This window comes from Ranitomeya imitator, chromosome 4 (genome assembly GCF_032444005.1).
Source record: "Ranitomeya imitator isolate aRanImi1 chromosome 4, aRanImi1.pri, whole genome shotgun sequence".
In the NCBI taxonomy this organism is placed as follows: Eukaryota; Metazoa; Chordata; class Amphibia; order Anura; family Dendrobatidae; genus Ranitomeya; species Ranitomeya imitator.
The window spans coordinates 80,226,745-80,234,557 of NC_091285.1; positions in this window are offsets into that span (position 1 = coordinate 80,226,745).

Consider the following 7,813-nt stretch of genomic DNA (forward strand, 5'->3'; position numbering starts at 1 on the left):
GCCATAGAAAGCCTATTTATTTTTTTTTTTTTTGTTTTATAAATTCTCCCTGAAAAAAAAAGAGAGATTAATATTGGCCTTTGGGCTTGTGTGCCAGTCCTAAGCGTGCCATCTCTCTCTCTCAGATAGTGGGCCATAGAAAGCCTATTTATTATTTTTTTTATTGGGTTTATAAATTTTCCCTGAAAAAAAAAAAAAAAGTGGGAGATTAATATTGGCCTCTGGGCTTGTGTGCCAGTCCTGAGCATGCCATCTCTCTCACAAATAGTGGGCCATAGAAAGCCTATTTATTTTTTTGGTTGATTTGGGTTCTAAATTCTACCTGAAAAAATCAATAAATCAATCAGTGGGAGATAAATATTGGCCTCTGGGCTTGTGTGCCACTCCTGACTCCTGTGTGCGTCATCTCTCACTCAGTGGGCCATAGAAAGCCTATTTTTTTTTTTTTCTAAATTCTCCCTGAAAAAATCATTTTATTTTATTTGGTTTCTAAATTCTTCCTGAAAAAAATCAAATTTTTTTTTTTCTAAAGTCTCCCTGAAAAAAAACAAAAAACAAATCAGTGGGAGATTAGTATTGCCCTTTCTGCTTGTGTGCCACTCCTGACTCCTGTGTTCGTCATCTCTCACTCAGTGGGCCATAGAAAGCCTATTTTTTGCTTTATTTGTTTTCTAAATTCTCCCTGAAAAAATCATTTTATTTTATTTGGTTTCTAAATTCTTCCGGAAAAAATCTTTTTTTTTTTATTATTTTTTTTTTCTAAAGTCTCCCTGAAAAAAAAAAAAAAAAAAAAAAAAAATCAGTGGGAGATTAATATTTACATTTGTGCTTCAGTGACAGTCCTGCGTGTGTGGCATCTCTCTCATTTGTTGCCACCAAAAACAGAGTGTGTAACATTGTGCCTGATTTTCCTTGCAGTCTCACCCACCTGTAAAGGGGTAGCTAAATCATACTGAAGTTATAGCTCACCGTGTAAGTTGTGTGACAGCAACAAATACCGTTAGTTTGGTTACGTTTTTCAAACAATGAGGAAGTCTGGTGGAAGAGGTCGTGGCCGGGGGCGTTCATTGTCAGCTGGTAATGAGGGTAGTGGTAGTGGTGGAGCATCAGGTGGTCGTGGGAAAAAAAATATTGCACCTAAGTCTGGAGCTGTGGAGCCAGGTTCGTCGTCTGGCTACACAAGGCCTCGAACGCTCCCTTTTCTGGGAGTAGGAAAACCGCTTTTAAAGCCGGAGCAGCAAGAGCAAGTTTTGGCTTATCTTGCTGACTCAGCCTCTAGCTCTTTTGCCTCCTCTCGTGAAACTGGTAAGTGTAAAAGCAGCGCGTCTTTAGTGGATGTTCACGGTCAGGGACAAGTCGCTTCCTTGTCCTCTTCAGCAAAAACAACAACAGAGAAGAATGCAGCAGGCGACACAACGGGTTACTCCATGGAGCTCTTTACACATACCGTCCCTGGCTTAGAAAGTGAAGCAGTTAACAGTCCATGCCCATTACATGTTGAATCTGATATGGAGTGCACTGATGCACAGCCACAGCCAGACTACTATGCTGGTCCTTTGACTCAGACCACAACATTGCCCTCGCAGGGTAATGATCAAGAATCAGACCCTGATGAGACTATGTTGCCCCATCACGAACGCTATACCACCGACCGACACGGTGATACAGACGAAGTTGCACACGAGCTACAAAAAGAGGTAATAGATGACCCAGTTCTTGACCCCGATTGTCAGCCATTGGGGGAACAGGGTGCAGGCGGCAGCAGTTCTGAAGCGGAGGAGGAGGGGCCGCAGCAGGCATCAACATCGCAACAGGTTCCATCTGCCGGGCCCGTATCTTGCCCAAAACGCGTGGCAAAGCCAAAACCTGTTGGAGGACAGCGTGGCCATCCGGTTAAAGCTCAGTCTGCAATGCCTGAAAAGGTATCCGATGCTAGAAAGAGTGCAGTCTGGCATTTTTTTAAACAACATCCAATTGATCAGCGCAAAGTCATCTGTCAAAAATGTTCAACTACCTTAAGCAGAGGGCAGAATCTGAAAAGTCTCAATACAAGTTGCATGCATAGACATTTAACCACCATGCATTTGCAAGCTTGGACTAACTACCAAACGTCCCTTAAGGTTGTAGCACCCTCGGCCAATGAAGCTAGTCATCAACGCAACATCCCTTCCGGCAGTGTAGGGCCACCATTTTCCGCACCACCTGCAGTATCTGTGCAGGTTTCTTTGCCAGGCCAAAGCAGTCAGGGTCAGGGAATCACCAGTTTCGTAGTAGGAAACACTGCATCTAGGGCACCGGCGGCAACAATACCATCTCCCACCGTCTCTCAGTCTGCCATGTCCACCGGCACCCCCGCTAGTTCCACGATCTCCAGCTCTCCAGTCCAGCTCACCCTACATGAGACTATGGTTAGAAAAAGGAAGTACTTAGCCTCGCATCCGCGTACACAGGGTTTGAACGCCCACATAGCTAGACTAATCTCGTTAGAGATGATGCCCTACCGGTTAGTTGAAAGTGAAGCTTTCAAAGCCCTGATGGACTACGCTGTACCACGCTACGAGCTACCCAGTCGACACTTTTTTTCCAGAAAAGCCATCCCAGCCCTCCACCAGCATGTTAAAGAGCGCATCGTCCATGCACTCAGGCAATCTGTGAGCACAAAGGTGCACCTGACAACAGATGCATGGACCAGTAGGCATGGCCAGGGACGTTACGTGTCCATCACGGCACACTGGGTGAATGTTGTGGATGCAGGGTCCACAGGGGACAGCAATTTTGGGACAGTTCTGCCTAGCCCACGGTCTAGGAAACAGTTGGCTGTAGCCGTTCGCACCCCCTCCTCCTCCTCGTCCTCCTGCAGAAGCGAGAGCTCGTCCACAGACCGCAGTCGCACAACCACTCCATCCGCAGCTGCCACTGTTGCACACCAGGTCTCCCATTATGGGGCAGCTACTGGCAAACGTCAGCAGGCTGTATTGGCTATGAAGTGTTTGGGCGACAACAGACACACCGCGGAAGTTCTGTCCGAGTTCTTGCAGAAAGAAACGCAGTCGTGGCTGGGCACTGTAGATCTTGAGGCAGGCAAGGTAGTGAGTGATAACGGAAGGAATTTCATGGCTGCCATCTCCCTTTCGCAACTGAAACACATTCCTTGCCTTGCTCACACCTTAAACCTGGTGGTGCAGTGCTTCCTGAAAAGTTATCTGGGGTTATCCGACCTGCTCCTCAAAGTGCGTGGACTTTGCTCACATATCCGCCGTTCGCCCGTACACTCCAGCCGTATGCAGACCTATCAGCATTCTTTGAACCTTCCCCAGCATCGCCTAATCATAGACGTTGCAACAAGGTGGAACTCAACACTGCACATGCTTCAGAGACTGTGCGAACAGAGGCGGGCTGTTATGTTTTTGTGGGAGGATACACATACACGGGCAGGCAGTAGGATGGCAGACATGGAGTTGTCAGGTGTGCAGTGGTCGAAGATTCAAGACATGTGTCAAGTCCTTCAGTGTTTTGAGGAATGCACACGGCTGGTTAGTGCAGACAACGCCATAATAAGCATGAGCATCCCCCTAATGCGTCTGCTGATGCAAAGTTTGATGCACATAAAGGATCAGGCGTCTGCAGCTGAGGAAGAGGAAAGCCTTGATGACAGTCAGCCATTGTCTGGCCAGGGCAGTGTACAGGACGAGGTAGCGGGCGAAGAGGAGGAGGACGAGGAGGATGATGGGGATGATTATATTTTTAATGAGGAAGCTTTTCCGGGGCCACTGGAAATTGTTGGCGCGGCAAGGCCGGGTTCTGGTTTTTGGAGGGACACAAGTGACGTGGATTTGCCTGAAACTGCCCCTCAACCAAGCACAACCGCAGATTTGAGAACTGGAACTTTGGCCCACATGGCGGATTATGCCTTACGTATCCTCAAAAGGGACACACGCATTACTAAAATGATGAACGATGACGATTACTGGTTGGCCTGCCTCCTTGATCCTCGCTATAAAGGCAAATTGCAAAATATAATGCCACATGAGAACTTGGAACTAATATTAGCAACCAAACAATCAACTCTTGTTGACCGTTTGCTTCTGGCATTCCCTGCACACAGCGCCCGTGATCGTTCTCACACGAGCTGCAGGGGCCAGCAGACCAGAGGTGTTAGAGGGGCAGAAATCAGAAGTGGCGTTGGCCAGAGGGGTTTTCTGACCAGGTTGTGGAGTGATTTTGCTATGACCGCAGACAGGACAGGTACTGCAGCATCAATTCAAAGTGACAGGAGACAACATTTGTCCAGTATGGTTACAAACTATTTTTCATCCCTTATCGACGTTCTCCCTCAACCGTCATTCCCATTTGATTACTGGGCATCCAAATTAGACACCTGGCCAGAATTGGCAGAATATGCATTGCAGGAGCTTGCTTGCCCGGCAGCTAGTGTCCTATCAGAAAGAGTATTCAGTGCTGCAGGTTCAATACTAACAGAAAAAAGGACTCGTCTGGCTACCCAAAATGTAGATGATCTAACCTTCATTAAAATGAACCACAACTGGATTTCGAAATCTTTTGCCCCACCTTGCCCGGCTGACACCTAGCTTTCCTATGAAAAGGTCTTGCCTGTGGACTATTATGAATGACTTTTCCAATATCGTAATTTGCTGCACCTGATTGTCCAGCATACGACATGTTTACACCTCCCTAAATGGCCAAACTCCCCACACGGGGCCGTGGTATCGCCACTTGGCGCCAGCACCCGTGAGAGTGCTGTTTTTTTTCTGAAGAGGTGGGTGTGCCCGCTTTTGGTCGACGGCACTGCCACTGGGTCCCTCATAGTACAATAAAGTGTCTCTGGCGGTGGTGGTGTGCACCCAACGTCAGACACACCGTTGTAATATGAGGGGCCCTGGGCCTGTACCGCCGGCCACAAGACAGTTCCCCCCCCCCCAGCTCAAACAGTGCTCTACCACTTGCAAAATTATCTCTCACAGCTCCACCAATGTTTAGTCTATGCGCTGACATCCTTCAATGCCTGGCACTGACAATACCATTGTATTGACATTTTTGTTATGTTAGGCCTTCGAAGCCTGTCTGCGGTCCCTCCTTCCACTAGGCCTCCACTGACCATTGTACTGCTGCCCGTGTACCCCTGGAACCAATTTTAAATTGCCAACAGCCCAATTTTGTTATGTTAGGCCTTCAAAGCCTGTCTGCAGTCCCTTCTTTCTACTACTACTACACTGACCAGGCCACTGCTGCCCGTGTTCCCCTGGAACCAATTTAAAATTGCCAACAGCAATGTGCTATTATGTTAGGCCTTCGATGCCTGTTTGCGGTCACTCCTTCCACTAGGCCTCCACTGACCACACCACTGCTGCCCGTGTACCCACGGAACCAATTTTAAATTGCCTACAGCCATGTGTTATTATGTTAGGTCTTCGATGCCTGTCTGCGGTCACTCCTTCCACTAGGCCTCCACTGACCACACCACTGCTGCCCGTGTACCCACGGAACCAATTTAAAATTGCCTACAGCCAGCCCAATTTTTTTATTTTAGGCCTTCGATGCCTGTCTGCGGTCCGTTCTTTCTACTACTACTACACTGACCAGGCCACTGCTGCCCGTGTTCCCCTGGAACCAATTTAAAATTGCCAACAGCAATGTGCTATTATGTTAGGCCTTCGATGCCTGTCTGTGGTCACTCCTTCCACTAGGCCTCCACTGACCACACCACTGCTGCCCGTGTACCCCTGGAACCAATTTAAAATTGCCTACAGCCATCTGTTATTATGTTAGGCCTTCGAAGCGTGTCTGCGGTCCTTCCTTCCAATAGTTCTCCACTGACCAGACCAATGCTGGCCGTGTACCCCTGGAACCCAGCTGAAAGTGCATGTAGCCTCCTTTTTTTCTTTGTTTTATATTTAGAAAGCCCAGATGAACTACGCTGTGCAACGGTTCAAGCTACCCAGTCGACATTTCTTTTGCGAGAAAAGCCATCCCAGCCCTCCACCGGCATGAAAAAGTCTGCATTGTCATAGCACTCAGGCAATCAAACAGTAGAAAGGTGCACCTGACAAGAGACGCATGGACCAGTAGGCATGTCCACAAAAAGTTACGTGTCCATTACGGCGCACTGGGTTAATGTGTTGGATGCATGGTCCACAGGGGACAGCCTACAAAGTCTGTCTGCAGTCCCTAATTCCAATTTTCCTCCGCTGACCACACCACTGCTGCCCGTGTACCCCTGGAACCAATTTTACAGTGTCTACAGCCTAATTTTGTTATGTTAGGCCTACTACGCCTGTCTGCGGTCCCTCCTTCCAATACTCGTCCACTGACCACACCACTGCTGCCCGTGGACCCCTGGAACCTATTTTTAATTGCATAGAGCATCCTTTTTTTAATAGTAGGCGTACAAAGTCTGTCTGCGGTCCACTATTGAAATTGTCCTCCACTGCCCAGAGCACTGCTGCTTGTGTACCCCTGTAACTTTTTTAAGCTGCAGTGAGCCACATTTTTGGGTTAAGTCCTACTATCTGTGTCTGTCTGCGCCACTCAATTCAGCTGTGTTCCTGTGAAAAAAGCGGAGCGTCAATAGTCTTGTTTTCAGCCTCTAGGAATTTTAAAACTGCATTGGGGGTACAACTTTGGTAGGGCCTACTAACGGTGTCTGCCTCCCCAAGGTGTGCCCCAGGTTTCCTCGCCATTGCTTCGATCTTAATGCTCTCGTTTAGTAGTTGTTGGAAACTACGCTGCATTAGACCTACAAATTGGGTATGGGGTGTAGAGAGATGGTGTGTTCCACTCCAAGGTGTTCTCCAGGTTTCCTCTCCATTGCTTCGGTCTTCCGGCTCTCGTTTAGTAGTTGTTGGAAACTACACTGCATTAGGCCTACAAATTGGGTATGGGGTGTAGAGAGATGGTGTGTTCCACTCCAAGGTGTTCTCCAGGTTGCCTTTCCTGAACTTCTATCTTCAGGCTCTCATTAAATTGTGGTTAAATGGAACAACTGCATTTGGCGTACGAGTTGGTTTGGGGCCTACTATCGGTGTCTGCCACTCCTTGCTGTTCTCCTGGTTTCCTGTCCTGAAATTCCATTTTCAGGCTCTCGTTAAGTAGTTGTTAATGTTAGACTGCATTTGGCCTACTAGTTGGGTTGGGGCCTACTATCGGTGTCTGCCACTCCTTGCTGTTCTCCTCCACTGAACAAAGCTGTGCCGCCTGTTTACTACGGTTGCCAATTTTGAACTGCATTTCGACTACTTACTGATTTGGGCCTACTCTCTGTGTCAGCCTCTCATTCCAGTTGTCCTCCACTGCAATGCCCCCTGGTTAGTCCTGTGTTACCAATTTTGAACTGCATTTAGCCAACTTTATTCTTTGGGCCTATATCTGTGTTTCCTCCTCATCCTGCCCATTGCCCAGCCAGTGATAGATGAGTCTGCTGGTACATTGACCCATAACGCAAAATTCCCCGTGCACGCTACACAGCAAGATTGTGACCCTGCTGAAAGTCAGGTTCCTCTTCCCGCAAACCATACCACCTTACACGGGGACAAAGAGGAAGGTGCAGATGAAAGTGCAGGTTCCTTCATCAGGTGGGGGGAGGAATACTAGTTGGCGACGTCACTGGCACAGGGCCTCTCATAGTACGCAAAAGTGTTGCTGCCGGTGGGAGGCGCCCCCGCCGTGCAAACACACCGCTGTACTTTGAGGGGCCCTGTGCCAGTGCCAATGCCAACGAGTGGGGCCCCCCTGCTTGCTCAGGATCACAGCACTTGCAAAGTTGAAATACTTACCTCTCCCTGCTCCACTGCCGTGA